This window comes from Pseudophryne corroboree, chromosome 8 (assembly GCF_028390025.1).
Source record: "Pseudophryne corroboree isolate aPseCor3 chromosome 8, aPseCor3.hap2, whole genome shotgun sequence".
In the NCBI taxonomy this organism is placed as follows: Eukaryota; Metazoa; Chordata; class Amphibia; order Anura; family Myobatrachidae; genus Pseudophryne; species Pseudophryne corroboree.
The window spans coordinates 250,475,743-250,495,862 of record NC_086451.1 but is presented as its reverse complement, the minus strand read 5'-3'; the positions used below and the strand labels follow the sequence as shown (position 1 = coordinate 250,495,862).

The window sequence follows — 20,120 nt, the reverse complement described above, 5'->3', positions numbered from 1 at the left end:
ATGTAGAGAACATATTAAAACAGAAATGAAAGAACTGTAACTTAACAAAAAAAGAATGGCAAGCATTGAAAACTTTGAGAAGTGATGATCAACTTATAATCAAACCGGCAGACAAAGGGGGTGGAGTGGTCCTTATGGATAAGGTGGACTATATGTTGGAAATTGAAAAACAACTGCATGAAGGTGCCACTTATAGTAAACTGAAAAGTGATCCGACATCAAAGATCAGTAAGGCACTAACCGTCCTTATGGACGAAGCTTTATCTAGAGGTGTTGTAACGAAGTCAGAATATGATTACGTTAATATGCAACATCCATCAGTCCTGACTATTTATGTCCTACCCAAAGTCCATAAGGATCCACTCCACCACCCAGGAAGACCGATAATATCTGGTTGTAACAGTGTTACATCCAATCTGTCTTAATTAGTGGACAATTATATGCAGCCACTCGTGAGGAACACTAGGTCTTATCTAAAGGACACTAATGATGTTCTAAAAGATTTAACCTGGGAGAATAATTATATCCTTGTAAGTGCAGATGTAACATCTCTGTACACAATCATACATGAAGACAAAGTAATTGAAGCAGTTTCTTATTTCCTAGAGAAATCTGAATATTCTAGTGACTTGAAATGGTTCATATTAGAAAGTATTAAATTTATTCTGCATAACAACTATTTCATCTTTAATGGCTCCTACTATATGCAGTGTGTTGGGACCGCCATGGGCACCATGTTCGCCCCCAGTTATGCGAATCTATTTATGGCCTACTGGGAAGATCTTACAGTATGGGAAGATGGCAGGCTGGGGGCGGGCCTGGTGCTCTGGCGACGTTATATTGACGATCTTTTGGTCATTTGGAATAAAGATATGGACCAATTAAACTCTTTTTGTGACTCTTTGCAGGTCAATGATTTTAATATTAGCCTTACCATCACTAAAAGTTATCAGGATATAACCTTTTTAGATTTATGTATCTATATTAAGGACAATCAGGTGCATACTAGACTGTATCGTAAGCCGACAGACTCAAACAGTTTTATTGAGAATACAAGCCAACATCATAGAAATTGGCTTGATAGTATTCCCTATAGTCAGTTCCTAAGAACAAAACGGAATTGTACAGAAAAAGAAATATACTATTTAGAGATTGAGGAAATGACTAAACGCTTTGAAGATAAGGGGTATGATAAAAATCTCCTTATAGAGGCCCGTCAAAAAGTAGACCTTGTAGATAGAGCTAGTTTAGTCGTGAAAAGTAAAGATAGGGTCATAAAGAAAAATTACAATATCCAATGGGCCTTTATATCAAAATTTATTGTACAACATAAGGCAATAGAACAAGCTTTCAAAAAACATTGGAAGGTCATTAAAAAAGATCCCATTACTGGTATGGCCTTACCTGAAAAACCGTCCTTTATATATAGAAGATCCAATATACTTAGAGATAAACTAGTACACAGTGCTATAGAACCACCAAAAAGGAGCAGTGTTCGCTCACAGGGATTCTATAGGTGTGCCATGTGTAATATGTGCAAGGTAACGAAAGGAGTAAGTAAAATCAAAGAATTTACAGTAAAAGACGTTAAATATAAAATCAACGAATTCATAACATGTAACTCCAAAAACATAATATATGGAATAGAGTGTCAATGCGGTTTATTATATATTGGCAAAACAACTAGATGCCTTAAAGTAAGGCTTTCTGAACATCTATATAACATTAAAAAAGGATTAGAATCGCATTCTCTATCTGCACATTTAAAAAAAAGTTCATGGATGTAGTCCCTGTGGCATTATTAAAACTTATTTTTTCCACATACTGTTAATTAATAAGTAATATAAAAATGAACTGCATTTGCAATGTCTAAAATGTGTTTTTTATCAATGTTTTATTGAGAACCACCGATGTATGGACGGTGGAACGCAAACAGGAAGGAAGTCATCGCGTATGGAACGCATGCGCGTCACTTCCGGTGACGCACTTCCGGAAATGACAGAAATACCTGGAAATAGCGCCAGGTGGCGCTAATTTGGAATCTGGTGAGGGGTATAAAAGGAGACACAGGCAAGCTAGCCCCCATGCTTCTGAGGAAGGACATTGACGTCCGAAAACGCGTTTAAGCAGAACGGGGACTTCACCTTTGGACTCATCCAGCGGCAGACCTTGCAGTATCCAGTGCTTTGAAATACTTTCTTTCCGTGGTTTCCGGAGCTTTAGAGGGACTTTCTTTTCACCACAAAGACATCTGGTGGCATTCTGGACAGTGCGACTGTCTCTGGGGAGGTTTACCCTTGGTGATATGCCTATTTTCATTTTATCTATGTGAGCACCTTTTGGTATTAAAATATGTGTTTTTAAGAAAACGGTATTGCACTATATATGTTCATTTAAAGTTTTAGTGATAAAGAAGGAGACTCAAAGATTGAAGACGCCAAATCCATGTTTGGATGATATGCAAATAACCCATTTGCTTGATTGTGAGTGGGACCAATAAAAATTTAACATCTGCTTTACTCTATCTATTGTACTGCACCATTATTTGTTCTCCCTCTGAATTTCAGATTTGGGAGGCCCTTTAAAATACGATCTACGCAAATGGTTGTATTAAGTATATTATGAATAGTAGCGCTGTGTGATATCATCTGTTTCACTCTGTACCTAATTTACCCTGCTTTTTTAAGCCCACCCGAAACGACCAGTGATCCTCTTGAAGGCTGCATAGTCACCCGGGCACCGCGCAATTTTTGCCTCCCGAAGCTACGGGGCTGGAGTGAAGAGATACGGCCGCATCTATCTTGAGAGCTGCACGGCGGCCCTTCCCACACTCGGCCCCAGCACCTCAACTGGCCTGCTTTGGCTCCCACCTGGCTCACCCGCCCGAACAGGGGGCCCCCACAGAAGCTACAGCGGCACCCGGTCACATAGCTGCGGGCATCTCCCAGCACTCCGGAGCTCAGCTGAAGGGACCCTATCACGTACCGCCTGTCTGCTGTACGGCAGCATTACCACTGACCTGTTCTGACGGCAGCGCAGCTCAACAACCTGGACTGGGGATTCCCTTGGAGGCTGCGGCAGCTTTAGATCATCTTGCCACGGACACCCTCCGGTGCTACGAAGCCCTAATCAGGTGATCCGGCCCTGTTCTTCTGGTGTGTTGTGGACTGGTCTCTCCCACAGCCCCTCTTTACACCCTCACTGGCCCGCTCTGCTGTCTCACTCTACCCTGACTCAGGGTGCAAGGGGCTAATAACCTTATTATCTGCTATATAGCCACGCTTCCAGGGCTCACTCACTGGTGCTTCAGAACATATATATTGGCACAAGCTTGTATTGGTTTTGTTGCGGATAGCGCTATACCAACTGCAGAGGCTGAGGTTTGTGTATTTTTTCTTGGGCCCTGAGGGTAACACCACCTTTTTGTTTTAAGCTGTACCATGGACAGGTATTTAAAGGGACAGATGCCTGGTAAACACCCCCATTCAGACGGGCATTGCGCCAAACAAAATGGCTGCCAGACCTGTTGCTGATGGAGATGCCTCTGCCATTACCCTTACTCAGTTGTTCCCACCGGCTACTGCCTCCTCAGCTGCCCTACAACCTCCCACAGCTCCTGATAAATCCCACTGCCTATCATCTACTCTCCCCTCTTCCTCTCACACTTATGCTGATGTAGTACAAGCTGTAAGAGAGACGGTGCAGCCTATGCTGAAGGAACAAGCTGCGGTAAATGCAGCTGCCCTTCAGCAGGCAGTCACAGATATTAAGAGCCAATGCAAACAATTATCCAAACGGGTGTTGACAGTGGAACACACCGCGGGGGAAATTTTCCAGGCCATTTCGTCTCTGCAAGATATCACCATGCTGCTGAAACAATCTGACACGCAAGTATGGGCTAAACTCGACGACTTGGAAAATAGGTCACGGAGAAACAATCTGAGGATAGTGGGCCTCCCAGAATCCCTTAAGGGGCCGGCCTTGTACCTTTTTTTGAGACAGACCTTGCCTGAATTGCTCGACATTCAAGACGTTTGTTCAGATCTTGTGATATTGCGGGCTCATCGGACGGGTCAGCTACGGGACGCTTCCTCCTCTAGGCCTCGTGTCGTCCTGTTTAAATGCTTGAACATATACACAAAGAATCCATCTGGTCCGCCTCCCATCGAAAAAGAGATCTTTCATGGAATGGCATGAAAATTCTTATTTTCCAGGACTACTCCCCTGAATTGACGCGACTTCGTAAGGCCTTTACCCCGGTATACTCACAGTTAGTCCAAGACAGAAGGAAATTCACCCTTCTCTATCCAGCTTCTCTATTCATCTTCAATGGCACAGCCTCAAAGGATTTTTCCTCAGCTGATGATGCGATGGCGTATATAAAGGAACAAGTGACCTCGCTAACAGATGAGGATACCTGAAAAGACTGCCTGCCCCTTTTTACCGTATCCTGTTAGATATCCCTTTCCATCATCATTTCTTGCTCAAGGCCTTTCTTTTGCAGATGTCCATGGACTTGCCAGTTCCACCTCCTTTCTATCATATTGCTGCTGCTGCTGCTGCTGAGACGTTCCTCTTGGTGGTGAAGTATCGAAGCTGCATTTAGCTCTGACATTCTTCTATGTTATATTTTATGTTTTATTACTCTCCTAGTTATTTGGGGTTTTTTTCAGATTGTTTGCAGTGCTACGTACAATATTTTTTGTTTTTGTTCACTTGGCATCGTGCTGCCGTGCCCTTTTGATATTTTAAAATGTTGTTATGACAGATTTGTAGTTAACTATTAAAACTGTGATGGTCACTGGTTCGTTTTCAGAAGGGACTTTCGTTCCTTCTTCAGTTGTATAGATAGTGCGGTTTCGGCTGGAAACTCCGCCTTTCAGACAAACTTGCATTCTACTATTTACTTTATCCTTAAGAATTTTGAAGTTGTTCTTCTCACCAATGTTTTTGGAGTACTTCTTATGCTCCTTTGTCTTTGTCTCTTTCTCTTTCTGTTTTCCCCCTCCCCCTCCCTCCTCCCCTTATGTCTTTGTGTTTCATATTTAGCAAAGTCAGGATTGAAAATTCATCACCTATGTTTTATGCTCTATGGCATCGTTTAAGATAGGTTCCTGGAATGTGGGGGGCATCCATTCTCCGATTAAGCGTAAGAAATTGCTCCTATATTTGAACAAACTCCATTTAGACTTTGTTTTATTACAGGAAACACACTTACTACTTTCAGAATCATTAAAATTAGCCACTTTAGGATGGATGGTCCTTGCAGCTGCCCCGTATTCCTCCAAAGCTAGGGGAGTGGTATTCCTGGCAAAGAAACGGCTACCTATAGAGGTCCACCACACTGACATAGATATATAATAATTGACTTCTCTCTTTATAAGTCTCGATATACATTTTGCAATATTTATGCACCTGATTCCCACTCTATCCCATTTTTCCGTATGATAATACGGAAACTAGCCCCTTTTATGTCTAATTATTTATTTCTGTGCGGTGACTTTAATATTGTTTCTTCCTCTTATATGGATTCCAACTCTTCTGCCCGCAGAAGATCGCCCCCTAAGATAGGTATTCCTTTTGTTTCTCAACAACTCATGCTTACAGATGCATGGAGCGCCCTGCACCCTATTGACAGAGATTATACATGTCTCTCCGCAGCACATGGTACACTTTCTCGCAAAAGATGTTGTGTTTGACGTCAAACATATAAATGTTTGCGTAAGTCGGCGCTACTGCCGATCCTATGGCACACCCCCAGTTCTGTAAAAAGAATACATTGTCAAAGAGAATTTTTTTTTGTCAAAACAAATACTTATAAATATGCTAAGATGTTAACATGAATTTGTTCCATATTGAGTTTGTTGGTTAGTAATTTTTTTTACTGCTGCAATTCCCTCCTGATGTGGGATTATTGTGTATAGGCTAGTGACATCGGCAGTCACCAGCCAAACATCAGTGGGTAAATGTCCTAACCTGTTCAATTCATTCAATAAAGCAGTAGTGTCCATCAAGAAATGGGGGTGTTGCTGTACATGTGGATGGAGAATAGAATCCAGTAGAACTGAAGTGGGTTGAAAGAGAGATCCCATCGCTGAGATGATGGGTCTACCCGGCGGGGGGTTAATACCCTCGTGAATTTTGGGTACAGTATAGAGGAGCGGCACCACAGGCTGCTCTGGTACTAATAACTCCATTATCTCTTTAGTGATAAATCCAGTATCTTTGGCTGTTAGCAAGGCTTCCTTCAGTTCCTTGGTGAATATTGGAGTGGGATTACCCCTGAGTTTACTATATACTCCTGGTTCTTCCAATTGCTGATAGATTTCTATTCGATAGTCAGAGATGTCCTGCAGAACGATTGCTCCGCCTTTGTAGAAAGGGTGTATAATAAGCTGTTCCTTTTTGGATAAACTCTGTTAGGCCATACGTTCATATTTAGATAAATTATGCTTACATGTTTTATTAATTTCCGCTAAATGTTGTGTCTCCTGTCCTGATACACTAATCAAATGTATGTCTAATGCTCGCGTTGTTGGATAGTGGTTCAAATGTAGATGGTTTCTTAAACTGGATTAATTTCTCTGGAACTTCATACTTATATTACGTGGGACTGTCAATGAAAAATTCCCTTAATTTGAGTTTACAATGTAGTTGGTTCTTCGCAACCTGCCATTTTAGCTTGTCAAATGAGGCTGTCAGTATGAATGAAAGTCCTTTGGACAAAACACTGCGCTCACTTGATGACAATTCATAATTAAATACATTGAAAATTATTTCCACTAGCTCTGTGCGGGTGGTTTCTTACCACGTGCAGTCGCGCTTGTACTGGCCCCCTCATCTGGCTTTCTTTTCGTGCCCCAGCTGTACGGGTGGTTACCCCTAAAGGGATAGGTCCCCTGCGGTGGCTGTTAGTTTGATCCTGGTCACTGTTTGTACTGTGCCCCTCATTACAGGTTTCTATCTCTAAACCAGTTTTGGGGTACTGGCGGCATCTGAAAAATGTTTTTTTCTTCTCTTCAGAATTGCAAGAAGAATACAAAGGAATAAACAGAAAAAGACACCAGTCATTATCTGTTATTCTTCCGGCGCTGATAACAATTAGTAATTAATTACATAAAGTGTATCAATAGCAGCTGAGTAGGACAACTTGCTAGGTTGCCAATTGATTGGAAAACAAAAGAAGAGAATTGTATACTCTGCGCTATATAACCACTGTATCTAATTAAACTATAGTGTGCAGTCTGTCATACAGAATAATTGACTCAGTAGAACTGTGAAAGTATAACAATAAATCTTTATCTAATATTAAAAAGCGGTATACATTTTGTACAAATAAGCAGCATGTATTAAACAACAATTGATCTATAATCACAATTAATATAGCATATAATGAGATAAAATATCTTTGTTATATTACTAAAAAGATGATGAATGAAAGTACACTGGCGTCCCAGTGATTAATAAATGTCTCGTAAAAAATAATCACAGCTTTATTTAATAATGAGCTTTTGTGTATATTGAGGTATAATTACCCATGTGCAGATTTCTGAGAGTATGGATAATCGGATCCGTTAATATATATGTGCACATCAATGGGTATGCAGTTTAATAAAACTGATTAAAGCTGGATATGAACAGGCCGTATATTTTTCACGGCCAATATCACTCACTCGGTACAGGTAGGAAGAGAGCGCCCGGCGTGTAACCAAGCCGTAATGGGATGTAGCTGTGGAGATCGTTGGCTATGAGACAGTTTAGCAAGATGGGTCAGCTGTTCGGCACTACCTGCTGACCCATCTTGCTAAACTGTCTCATAGCCAACGATCTCCACAGCTACATCCCATTACGGCTTGGTTACACGCCGGGCGCTCCGGCCAGCGGCTCTCGGCGAGGGTGCTGACGTCCGTCCAAGTGCTGTGCTGCAGACGTCAGGTTCTCTTCCTACCTGTACCGAGTGAGTGATATTGGCCGCTGTACTAAGGTCTAACACCCGGCTTGAAGAGATTGCCATTACCACAGACGTCCAGCTTTCCGCTCTCCCGTACCGAGTGACTGCTACTGGCCTCCGCAGTGAGGTCTAACACCCGGTTTGAGGAGGTGGGTTCTTTGGAGATCTTCATACAGGTTAATAAGAACTTTATCTATCCGGAATACAGCCGTGAAAAATATACGGCCTGTTCATATCCAGCTTTAATCAGTTTTATTAAACTGCATACCCATTGATGTGCACATATATATTAACGGATCCGATTATCCATACTCTCAGAAATCTGCACATGGGTAATTATACCTCAATATACACAAAAGCTCATTATTAAATAAAGCTGTGATTATTTTTTACGAGACATTTATTAATCACTGGGACGCCAGTGTACTTTCATTCATCATCTTTTTAGTAATATAACAAAGATATTTTATCTCATTATATGCTATATTAATTGTGATTATAGATCAATTGTTGTTTAATACATGCTGCTTATTTGTACAAAATGTATACCGCTTTTTAATATTAGATAAAGATTTATTGTTATACTTTCACAGTTCTACTGAGTCAATTATTCTGTATGACAGACTGCACACTATAGTTTAATTAGATACAGTGGTTATATAGCGCAGAGTATACAATTCTCTTCTTCAGAATTGCAGCCTAATAGCCACCTGTAGACTTGATGGTTCTCATAGTCCTTATCAAACTTGATTATTTGCTCTGGTGGTTTCAACCTCATGATTGGCTTGCTCAATAACCAACAACATGAGGTCTGCTGAACACTTGTTCAGTATAGAGATCCACTTGCGGCAAAATGCCGGATTAAATCTGATAGTTGGGCAATTCTGCACTCTGAATCCCCTAGGAATTTTCTTGGCTCGAAAATAACCACTTAGTGTGATTGCATGATATGTGAAATCTATCTCTTTCTTTTTCAGACGTACCAGATCCCTAAAGACAATTTCCGTGGTTAATGCCTCCGCTCTGTCAAATAGTTGTTCTTTGTGCAAAATAGCCTCAGTGTCTGTTTCTGAAGAGCTGAAATATTCGTGTAATGGAATTAAAGCAGGATTAAACAGGTCCTCATCAGCCTGTTGAGCATCCTCCTTGATGCTAAATGCTGCGGTAGAAAAGTACAAATGCACAGTGCACAAAAGAAGATCACCAAATAAATCCATGAATAAAATATTACCGTTAAAACACATTTTTTTCACAATGGTTCCTGGACAGAAATTATGTTGAAGAGCTGGAGTCCTTATGGTGTAGAGCTGTAGCTAATATAGTATACAGAAGGTCCGGTACTTCAATATACTTAATGGATACTGTCCCTGGTGCCCTCACCATTCCTAAGGTATAAACAGTAAATGTTGTGTGCGGCACTCAGGTGTAAAGGAATCTTACATTACCACTGCAGTGTAGCCCTCAACGTTTCAATTTTACTTGAAAATTGTCATCAGGAAGTACAAAAAAACTTACCTTATATCCCCACCATTGTGCTGTGAATGGCGCCCACCAGGCGAGACCCGTCCGGCGGCTGTGGCGCTAGATGATGTCATTGCGTATTACACGTGCACGTCATCAGTGACCCGTCACCATGGCAACCCGGTGAGCAGCTCCTGTTACAGAGTGTATTAGATCATAAGTGGCATATAGCATAAAGTGCACATGAGGAGTAAACAGCAGGTACACTAACAATGTGTATGCAAAACTGCAATGATGGTGTTGCAATACAAGAAGTTATACTATATAGACAAAAGTGATTGGACATTGATACTGTAGCAAATAGATTAAAAAGATTTTATTGACGTCAGTACTTTGTAGTTCCATTACTGCACCCCTATTCGCAAACTGTCCACAAGTTCCTGTACAATAGCAGGCATTATGTTTTCCCAAGTACAGTAACCACCTGGGACACTGAAGAAGGTTGAGTCGGTCTAGAACACACCCATTGCTCCAATTCGTCCCAGAGGTACTCAGTGGGGTTATACACTGGAGTCTGAGCTTGCCAGTCCATCCGGGTTACTTAATTACCTGTATACCAGTCCAGCGTTGCCCTGAAAACATGACATCGCGCAGCCTACGATTATACCTTTTCAAACTTGGTTAGCTCCCTCCGGCAAGCCCTTTCATTAGCAAATTATATAATCAGTGCCCCCCTAACCATTTTATACCTTCATGGACACGTCTGCTGCAGGAGCACAGGAACAAACCACTTTGCTTGTGTAGGGGGGAAGGGGTCAATCACTTTTGTGTACATAGCATATATATCTATATATATCTTGCATGCAGGGAGCACTCCCATTTACCAGTAATAAAACTCTGGTGCCCTCCTAGGTATCCCCGAGCCAGGATCCAACCATACAGCAATGAAGGCGGCACTCACACAAATGAACGAAAGAGCAGGTAAATGATGAATCAACGTTTTGAGATTTATATATATAAGGTTAAATTGCTCGAATTTTGCGTCCCACCACCTGTGATCTGGACCCAGCCTCAACCAAGCTTCTAATAGGTTGTATGGATATAATTGGTCCTGTCTTTACAAAAATTGTTCAATGCTCTTTGCAGACAGGCATTTTTCCTGGACCCCTAAAGGAAGCAATTGTTAGACCGCTTCTTAAAAAACCTAATTTAGATCCCGACTGCATGACCAACTACAGACCGGTATCAAACCTTCCTTTCCTAGGAAAGGTTATTGAGAAAGTCGTTGCAAATCAACTGGAAACCCGCCTGACAACCCATGATATTTATGATCCATTTCAATCAGGATTCAGGAGAAGACATAGCACTGAAACAGCCCTGGTGTGTGTGTTAAATGATCTTCTAATGGCAAAAGACAGAGGTGACTGTTCAATATTAATCCTTCTGGATCTCTCGGCAGCATTTGATACCGTGGACCATGGGCTTCTGATTGAGCGACTGATACATTTCTGTGGTCTGGATGGCACAGTCCTAAGCTGGTTCAAATCATTTCTCACAGGCAGGTCACAGAGAGTATCATCTGGATTATACTCATCACCACCAGTGCCATTGCCATGTGGTGTCCCACAAGGTTCTATACTATCCCCCATGCTTTTTGCAGTATACATGCTCCCATTGGGCGAAATAATCAGGCGCCATGGCCTGGTCTACCACTGCTATGCAGATGATACACAACTGTACTTGTCCTTTGCTCCGGGCACTGATAACCCAATAGCAACCCTAAATGGCTGTCTAGCTGAACTACAGGAGTGGATGAGCGCCAGTTGGCTGCGACTGAACCCGGATAAAACAGAGGTCCTTTTGATACGACCGCAACATCAAAGGACAAGACTGCAGCATAGCCAACCAACTCGACTTACACTGGGGGATTCAGAATTACAGACCAGTGATCGTGTGCAGAATCTTGGCGTTGTCCTGGATGGTGGCTTGACACTTAAACATCAGATATCAGCCACAATCAAATCCTCATTCTTTCACCTGAGGAACATAGCCAGAATCAAGCACTTAATTCCCTCAGATGACATGCCAAAAGTCATACATGCATTTGTATCATCTCGCTTAGACTACTGTAATGCCCTCTACCTTGGTCTACCAGCAAAAGAATTGCAACGCTTACAGCTGGTGCAAAACACAGCTGCCAGGCTATTAACCAACCAGCCCCGTTCTAGCCACATAACACCCATCCTCTACTCCCTTCACTGGCTGCCTGTAAGATGGCGAATCATCTTCAAGATTGGCTTACTGAGTTTCAAAGCATTACATGACCAAGGCCCAAGGTACCTGAAACAGCTTCTGACCCCATACTGCCCCACTCGATTACTGCGATCTGTAGATGAAGGACTTTTAGCAGTACCTAGGATCTACCGTAATTCATCTGGGGGTCGAGCTTTTAGTCATGCGGCTCCGACTCTATGGAACTCACTTCCCCGCACAGTGCGAGAGGCCCCAACTATAGAATCCTTCAAAAGTAGACTCAAGACTTTTCTGTTTACTAAAGCATTCCCATAGTGTCCCTTTTAGTATCTTCATGCTTCTATATTTTATGAAAATGTACTTCATTATTTTCTGTACTATATTATGCTATGTATCTGTTAAGCGCCTTGAGTCCTATTGGAGAAAGAGCGCTATATAAATAAAATTATTATTATTATTATTATTAAGGTTATAAAAAATATTAACTGTGCTACTGTATGATTATTATTACATTATCTATGCCTTAAAATTACAGAACATCCCGATACAAGCTGGTTTAACCATCAACCAACATTGAGTGTGAGTCTTTAAAGGTCTTAAAGCACAATAGGGCCTAAAATTGACATGGCCAATGGTCACTCTTTCAAGTACAGACAAGTGCCCTTTTAAACCAGTTCAGCAATACACAGCCACATGTTCAAAGAAGTTGTAAATTCCAATGTTGCCTGTCATCATGAAAAAAAGCAAAGTTATTAGAGCCTGCTCCTGGTAAATTACTATCGAAACAGCTATTTAAAGCTGCAATAAACTTACAAGAAAGACAATTTAGGAGAAAACTGTTTTATCATATCCAACTGTAACAGAACTAATTCTTTGCATGGGATCCTTTCTGTATATTAGTTATATTTCCTCTAGGATACTTTTATATATTCCAGACATATCTATAGTATATGCTAGAATACCAGCTAATTATTTTATGATCAAATAAAATTGAGTGCTCAAAGAACTCTAGCTAAGAGAGATTATTTATTTTTGCACTCTGAGAATTACCAGGAAATGAACAATCAAAACTACAAGATGTACTGTAGGTGCAGTGGCGTAACTACTGCCCCCGCAGTCCTCGCGGTGGCTTGGGGGCGAGGGGCTGCGGGGGCGCCACTGATTTACAGCAGACTGACATGCGGACGAGCGTCCGCATGTCAGTCTGCAGTCTCCTTCCCTCCGCCGCTTGTTGGAGGGACACGGAGCGCACACAGCGCGCCTCCCTGTGTCCCTCCTGCTGCATCATCTCCGGCGGCCGCGGGTCTAATAGGGGGAAGTGCCGTCCGTGAGCTTTAATTGGCTCACGAACCGGCACTTCCCCCTATTAGACCCGCGGCCGCCGGAGATGATGCAGCAGGAGGGACACAGGAGAGACGAGCTGTGCCCTCCGTGTCCCTCCAAAAAGCGACGGCGGGGGGTGGGGGTAAATATCTGGCACTGGGGGCATATATGGCACGGGGGGGGGGGAGGGAGGAATATCTGGCACTGGGGCATTTCTGGCACTGGTGGGAATATCTGGCACTGGGGCCATATCTGGCACTGGGGTGGGGGATATCTGGCACTGGGGCATATATGGCACTGGGGGGGAATATCTGGCACTGGGGGCATATATGGCACTGGGGGGGGGATATCTGGCACTGAGGGCATATATGGCACTGGGGGGGATATCTGGCACTGGGGGCATATATGGCACGGGGGGAATATCTGGCACTGGGGGGGAATATCTGGCACTGGGGGGCATATATGGCACGGGGGGAATATCTGGCACTGGGGGGGAATATCTGGCACTGGGGGCATATATGGCACTGGCGGCATATTTGGCACTGGGGGGGAATATATGGCACTGGGGGCATATCTGGCACTGGGGGCATATGTGGCACTGGGGGGGAATATCTGGCACTGGGGGCATATGTGGCACTGGGGGGGTATATGTGTACCTGGCACATGGGGGGGACGACTATATTTGGCACTGGGGCATGTAAGTACCTGGCACCGTGGGGGAATATCTGGCACTGGGGACATGTGGCACTGGGAGCACAGCCCTAGCAACAAGGACTACCTCCTAGCAACGAGCATGACACCCAGTGCATGAAACACCTGGCAACGAGCATGACACCCAGTGCATGAAACACCTGGCAACGAGCATGACACCCAGTGCATGAAACCCCTGGCAACGAGCATGACACCCTGAGCATGAAAACCCCTGGCACCGTGCATGGAACCAAGAGCATGAAACCCCTGGCAACGAGCATGACACCCAGTGCATGAAACCCCTGACAATGAGCAGGTAATTGAAAAGTAATTAGAAGCCTTACTGTAGGACTTAATGTGTAATGGGCATTACGGTGTGTGGCATAATGTATCACGGACATTGCGGTGTGTGTCATAATGTGTCACAGGCATTACGGTGTATGGTATACTATATCGCGGGCATTGTGATATGTGGTATAATGTCTCAGGGTCATTGCAGTGTGTGGCATAATGTATCACGGACATTGCGGTGTGTGTCATAATGTGTCAGGCATTACGGTGTGTGGTATACTATATCACGGGCATTGTGGTATGTGGTATAATGTCTCAGGGTCATTGCAGTGTGGCATAATACATAACGGGCATTGCGATGTGTGGCATAGGGTATAACGGGCAGGGCATTGCGGTATGTGTCACAGGCATTACGGTGTATGGTATACTATATCACGGGCATTGTGGTATAATGTCTCAAGGTCATTGCAGTGTGTGGCATAATGTGTCACAGGCATTGTATGTGCTATAATGTATCGGGCATTGCAGTGTGTGGCATAATGTATCACGGACATTGCGGTGTGTGTCATAATGTGTCACAGACATTGTATGTGCTATAATGTATCAGGGGCATTGCAGTGTGTAGCATAATGTATAACGGGCATTGCGATTCCTGTCATAATGTGTCACAGGCATTACGGTGTGTGGCATAATGTGTCACAGACATTACGGTGTGTGGCATAATGTGTCGGGGGCATTACAGTGTGTACATATTGTGTCGTGCATTATTGTGTGCGGCATAATGTCTAAGGGCCATTGCAGTATGTGGCATAATGTATACTGGGCATTACTATAAGGAGGAAAAATGACAAATAATGTAAGGGGCATGAATCAGGATTATTTTTCTTTCCTGTGGTGGCCAACGTATGGGCGTGCAGGTTGCAAAACTGGGGTATAAGGTAGTCTTTTCCTGCAATGCCACGCCCCTTTATGCGAAACCACGCCCACTCCAACAAAACCACGCCCCTTTTTGGCGCGCGCGCATATTTATCCCTTTCTTGCTCCCAATTATGGAGCATGTAGGGGGGGGTGGGGGGGGGCGCCGAAGAATTTTTTGGCTTGGGGGAGAAAAATTTCTAGTTACGCCACTGTGTAGGTGACTAGGTTTTTGATTGGACAATATGAATAACTGTACTACCACACATAGTGTATACAATTGGGGAAATGTAGCAAGCAGTGTAAATCCAGTTACCTTTCAGAAGACACAGTATGGGCAGAGAAAGGATCTCTTCAGCATATGGGGGATGTGAAGAAAGGAAATAGACTAAAAGCTGTAACAAGCAGTGTAAGAAGTGTGAAAGGGTACAAGTGGAGAAGTTGCCCATAGCAACCAATTAGCTTTGAAGTAGCATTTATAAAGCACATTTTATAAAATGGTAGGTAGAAGTTGATTGGTCTATTTCCTTTCTTCTTGTCCCACATGCAGCAAAGAGATTCTTTTCTCTATCTGTATATTCTGAAAGGTGCCTTCAATATCTAGTCTGGCTGCAAACTTTGCTTCCTGGCTTCCTCACTTCCTCTCTTCTGACATTCCCTCCATTATCCTAGGTGATTTCAACATCCCTATCGATATCCCCACACAATCCCCTGCCTCTAAACTCCTTAACCTCACCTCTTCACTTGGCCTCTCCCAGTGGACCTCCTCACCCTCCCATGTGAATGGGAGCTCACTGGATCTGGTCTTCACTCACCGTTGTGATATTTCTGCTTTTTTCAACTCCCCATTTCCCCTCTCTGACCTCCACCTGCTCTCCTTTAACCTATCTCTCTCTGTTTCCCCATCTCTACCTCCTAATGGCTACCATCACTAAGCGTAACATTGAGGCTATTGACACCACATTAGTTTCCTCCCTGTTTGACTCACTTCTCTCTCCTATTCTCTCTCTCTCTCATGCCCTGAACAAGCCACTTCCATATACAATGCATCCCTTACTTCTGCTCTTGACTCTGTTGCTCCACCAACCACTATTCACCCTTGCAAATTAACACCTCAACCCTGGCACACCAAATGCACCAAATATCTGCAAAAATGCTCACATACTGCTGAGCGACACTGAAGGAAGTCACGCTCTAAGGCAGACTTCCTCCATTTCAAACGTATGCATCATCCTTCAGTGCTGCCCTTTCTCTTTCTAAACAGTCATACTTCAAGAACCTCATCTCCTCCCAGTCTTCCAACCCCTGGTGCCTCTTTGCCACTCTCAACTCACTTCTATCCCCTCCCACCTCCTCCGCTACCTTTCTCTTTCTGCCTGTTCCCATCTCTCCCACCTTCTAAATCTCTCCCTCTCATCAGGCACTGTCCCCTCTGCCTTCAAGCATGCACTCATCTCTCCTATACTTAAAAAACCTACCCTTGATCCAAACACTCTCTTCAACTACCAACCCATCTCTCTCCTCCCTTTTGCCTCCAAACTCCTTGAGCGTATTGTCTGTAACCGCCTTACTTCCTTTCTTTCCTCACACTCACTGCTTGACCCATTCCAGTCTGGCTTCCGTCCTCTCCACTCCACTGAAACTGCCCTTACAAAAGTATGCAATGACCTCCATGCTGCTAAATCTAAAGGACACTACTCTCTACTTATTTTTCTTGATCACTCTGCTGCTTTTGACACTGTGGACCACCCTCTCCTACTGCAAATCCTTCACTCCATTGGTCTGCATGATACTGCCCTCTCTTGGCTGTCTTCCTACCTCTCTGACCGTTCATTCTCTGTCTCCTCTCATGACTCCACCTATCCCTCACTTCCACTAACTGTAGGTGTACCCCAAGGTTCTGTCCTTGGTCCTCTTCTTTTCTCTCTCTATACGTCCTCACTAGGTAAACTCATTAGTTCTTTTTGTTTCCAATATCATCTCTATACTGATGACACTCAAATCCATCTTTCCTCTCCAGACCTCTCCTATGCACTCCTCACTCGTATCTCCAAATGTCTCACTGCTATCTCTGTTTGGATGTCCCAGTGCTTTCTTAAACTTAACCTGTCTAAGACAAGAGCTGATCATCTTCCCTCCCTCCCGCATTACCTCACCTCCTACAATCTCATTTTCTATTGATGGCACTACTATCTCCTCTAGCCCCCAAGTGCGATGTCTTGGAGTAATCCTTGACTCCTCTCTCTCCTTCAACCCACACATTCAGCACCTCTTGCAAACCTGCTGTTTTCACATAAAAAATATTTTCAGGATCAGACCCTTTCTGATCCAGGATGTTAATAAGACTCTAATCCACTCACTGATCATCTCCAGACTGGACTACTGTAATCTCCTCCTGACTGGCATTCCTGACAAATACCTCTCTCCACTCCAATCTATCCTCAATGCTGCTGCCCGGCTCATTTTCCTCACCAAACGCACTACGTCCACCTCGTCTCTCTTACATGACCTTCACTGGCTACCCTTCCCTTTCAGAATCCATTTAAAGCTTCTCACACTCACTTACAAAGCCCTCACCCACTCCTCTCCCATTTACATCTCTGACCTTATCTCCCTTAACACTCCCACCCATCCTCTTTGCTCTGCTAATGCACGCCGACTCTCCTGCCTACTGATTACTTCCTCCCACTCCTACATCCACGTGCTGCTCCATTTCTCTGGAATTCCCTACCTGTCCCCCTCAGACTCTCCACCTCTCTACAAAACTTTAAACGGGCTCTCAAGACCCACTTTTTCACCAAACCCAGCCAAATCTCATCCTAACCCTCTGTTCCACGCTGTTTATGTACCCTGTCTGTGTCACCCCTGTCTGTCTACCCCTCCCATTTAGAATGTAAGCTCTCACGAGTAGGGCCCTCTTCCCTCATGTGCTTATCCTTTTTCCTACTTTAATAATCTTCAACTGCCCCAAATCCACCAGTCTTCTGCCACCTGATACTTATTCCAGTGTCATCTGCTGATGTAGCTATGTTTATTTACCCTGTACTTGTCCTATATTGTCGTCAACTGTAAATTGCTGTTTTCCTGTTTTGATTATGTGCAAATGTACTTTGTAATTGGGTGCTGCGGAACCCTTGTAGCACCATATAAATAAAGGATAATAATAATAATAATAATAATAAAAACTGTTGAGGTTAGTACTTTTGCAAGTGTCCCATTTACAGAAACAGACTTTCATAGAATAGATGAGTGGTGTGGCATACCTATAGTTCAGTGGTTCTCAAACTTTTTTGAATCATGGCACCCTAGATGATCAGAATTTTTTTCACTGCACCCCTTGGCCAAACATTTCTTATTGAGAAATTTAGAAACAAATATTACATTTATTAAATTGTGTTTATATTGTCATCCTTAGGCTCAAATGTGTGGTGAGAGACAGGATTTGCTTCTGTTTGCCACATATTTTATGACTGACAGCCTCCAGCATCGGTTTTGTCAATTGTATTGACCATAATCATTTGAATTGTTCCTGAACCACCAATGCAAGGCACCCCTGAAAGTGTCTCAAGGCACCCCAGGGTGCCACCGCACACAGTTTGAGAACTACTGCTATAGCTCAATAGATTGGCCAGAAAACCAGCATAGATAGCAGGGAAATCACTAAATGGTTTTACTGGAAAACTGTGGAAATCAGGAAGCCTCCAGGTGGCCATACTACAGATTATTGCATTCAAGTGGATTACAATCCAACAGCAGCAATATGGCTGTTGGTGTTGTTGTGATGTTTCTTCAATCTTGTCAAAATACACAACTTCTCCTTATCCAATTAAAGGACACAATATCATTGACTGGGACCAGAAGGTGGAACAGATACCCCCATTCATCCTGAAACAGGGCAGTTCCCAGCGTACTGAAATTTCTTTCAACTATTTCCTCTTTGGCCAGTATTGTGGGATATATATGTGAACAAAGATTAGCAAACAAGCTCCACCTCACAGGCTGCGTATTTTGGCAACACTTGTTACATTTAACCGTAAGCCAATATATCATGTAAAAAATCTCTAAACATTTAACAATACTATTGCTAGGCTTTACCAACCCAAGCACAATTTAAACAGTTTTAAAATATTGAAAGTCTGAGTCCGCCCTGTCCTATGATCAGACAGCCCTTGTTCCCACTCCAGCTCTTAAAATATTTATAAGGTGAAAACCTTTCCACCAAAAAGCTGCTCCCTCCAACGCACACTTTGTTATTAAAAATATCTAATCCCACTTCAGACAAATACACCAAATTGTTTCTAAAAATAACCAGGCTTGCTTCCTCTAAATCTACACGGATAAAAAAGAACACCTCCTGACTAATGTCTACACTTCTGAAATTGTTCTGCTTAGTTTAATTCCTTACTTCTTTTATATTATTCTTTAATTACTTCCACTCACATATACTCCAAACTTGTTGCTGCTATTCCTAGCCGATGAACATGCACAGCATCAATCCTATCATGGATTTTTAGAATTAGCGGTATAGCATCCGATTCAGCATCTGTTGTTAAAGTGCGGAAATCACCAGATAGCATGCGCAAGGACTTGGATTGCGATAGCGATGCAGCGTTTTGGGAGCGGCATTGCGGTGTTGGGGGGCACGGTCTGAACATCGGATGCATGTCTGTACCATTTGTGGGACGGGCCGCAGTGGCTGCGTGATGTCAAACACAGCCACTGCGACTCAAAACATGCCGGCTCAGCAACTGCCTTCACAGCTAGGCTGTGGAGGCAGTGGGCTACCCCACTGGATGGTATTAAGAACTAAAAGCACTAGCTGAATATGCCAACTAAATAGGAATAACTAGATAATACTAAATCTATATATAGAAAATAGCTAAACAGACCTTCAGAATAGCACTATTAATTTACACTGAAGAGAAGGCTAGCAGTTTTTCTAAATAGCACAGATAATTACAATGCAGATATATGCTGGCCAGATCTTCCAAATAGCACAATTAATTTGTACAGATAACAGGTTTTCTGAATAGAATAGAACAGATTACAATAGTTGCACTGTGACAACATGCTGACAGATCTTCCAAATTGCACAGGTAATTGCACAGTGAAGAGATGCTGACATAAACAAGTTTCTGAATAGAGCATTAGTAACCATTCTGGTAGATCTTTCAGATTGCACAGGTAAATGAGCTCCACTTAGCAGAGCAGGTATCCAAAAAATTGCCAGGACAAA

General features: G+C 43.1%; 1 long non-coding RNA gene across 1 annotated transcript in view; it reads right to left on the bottom strand.

Moving 5' to 3' along the window:
• Positions 1-20,120, bottom strand: part of LOC134947686 (uncharacterized) — a 53,260-nt gene that overhangs the window by 9,960 nt on the left and 23,180 nt on the right. The window contains exon 2 of the long non-coding RNA XR_010182691.1: positions 9,467-9,606. This is a non-coding gene — a long non-coding RNA (uncharacterized LOC134947686). The remainder of the gene's footprint in view (positions 1-9,466; positions 9,607-20,120) is intronic.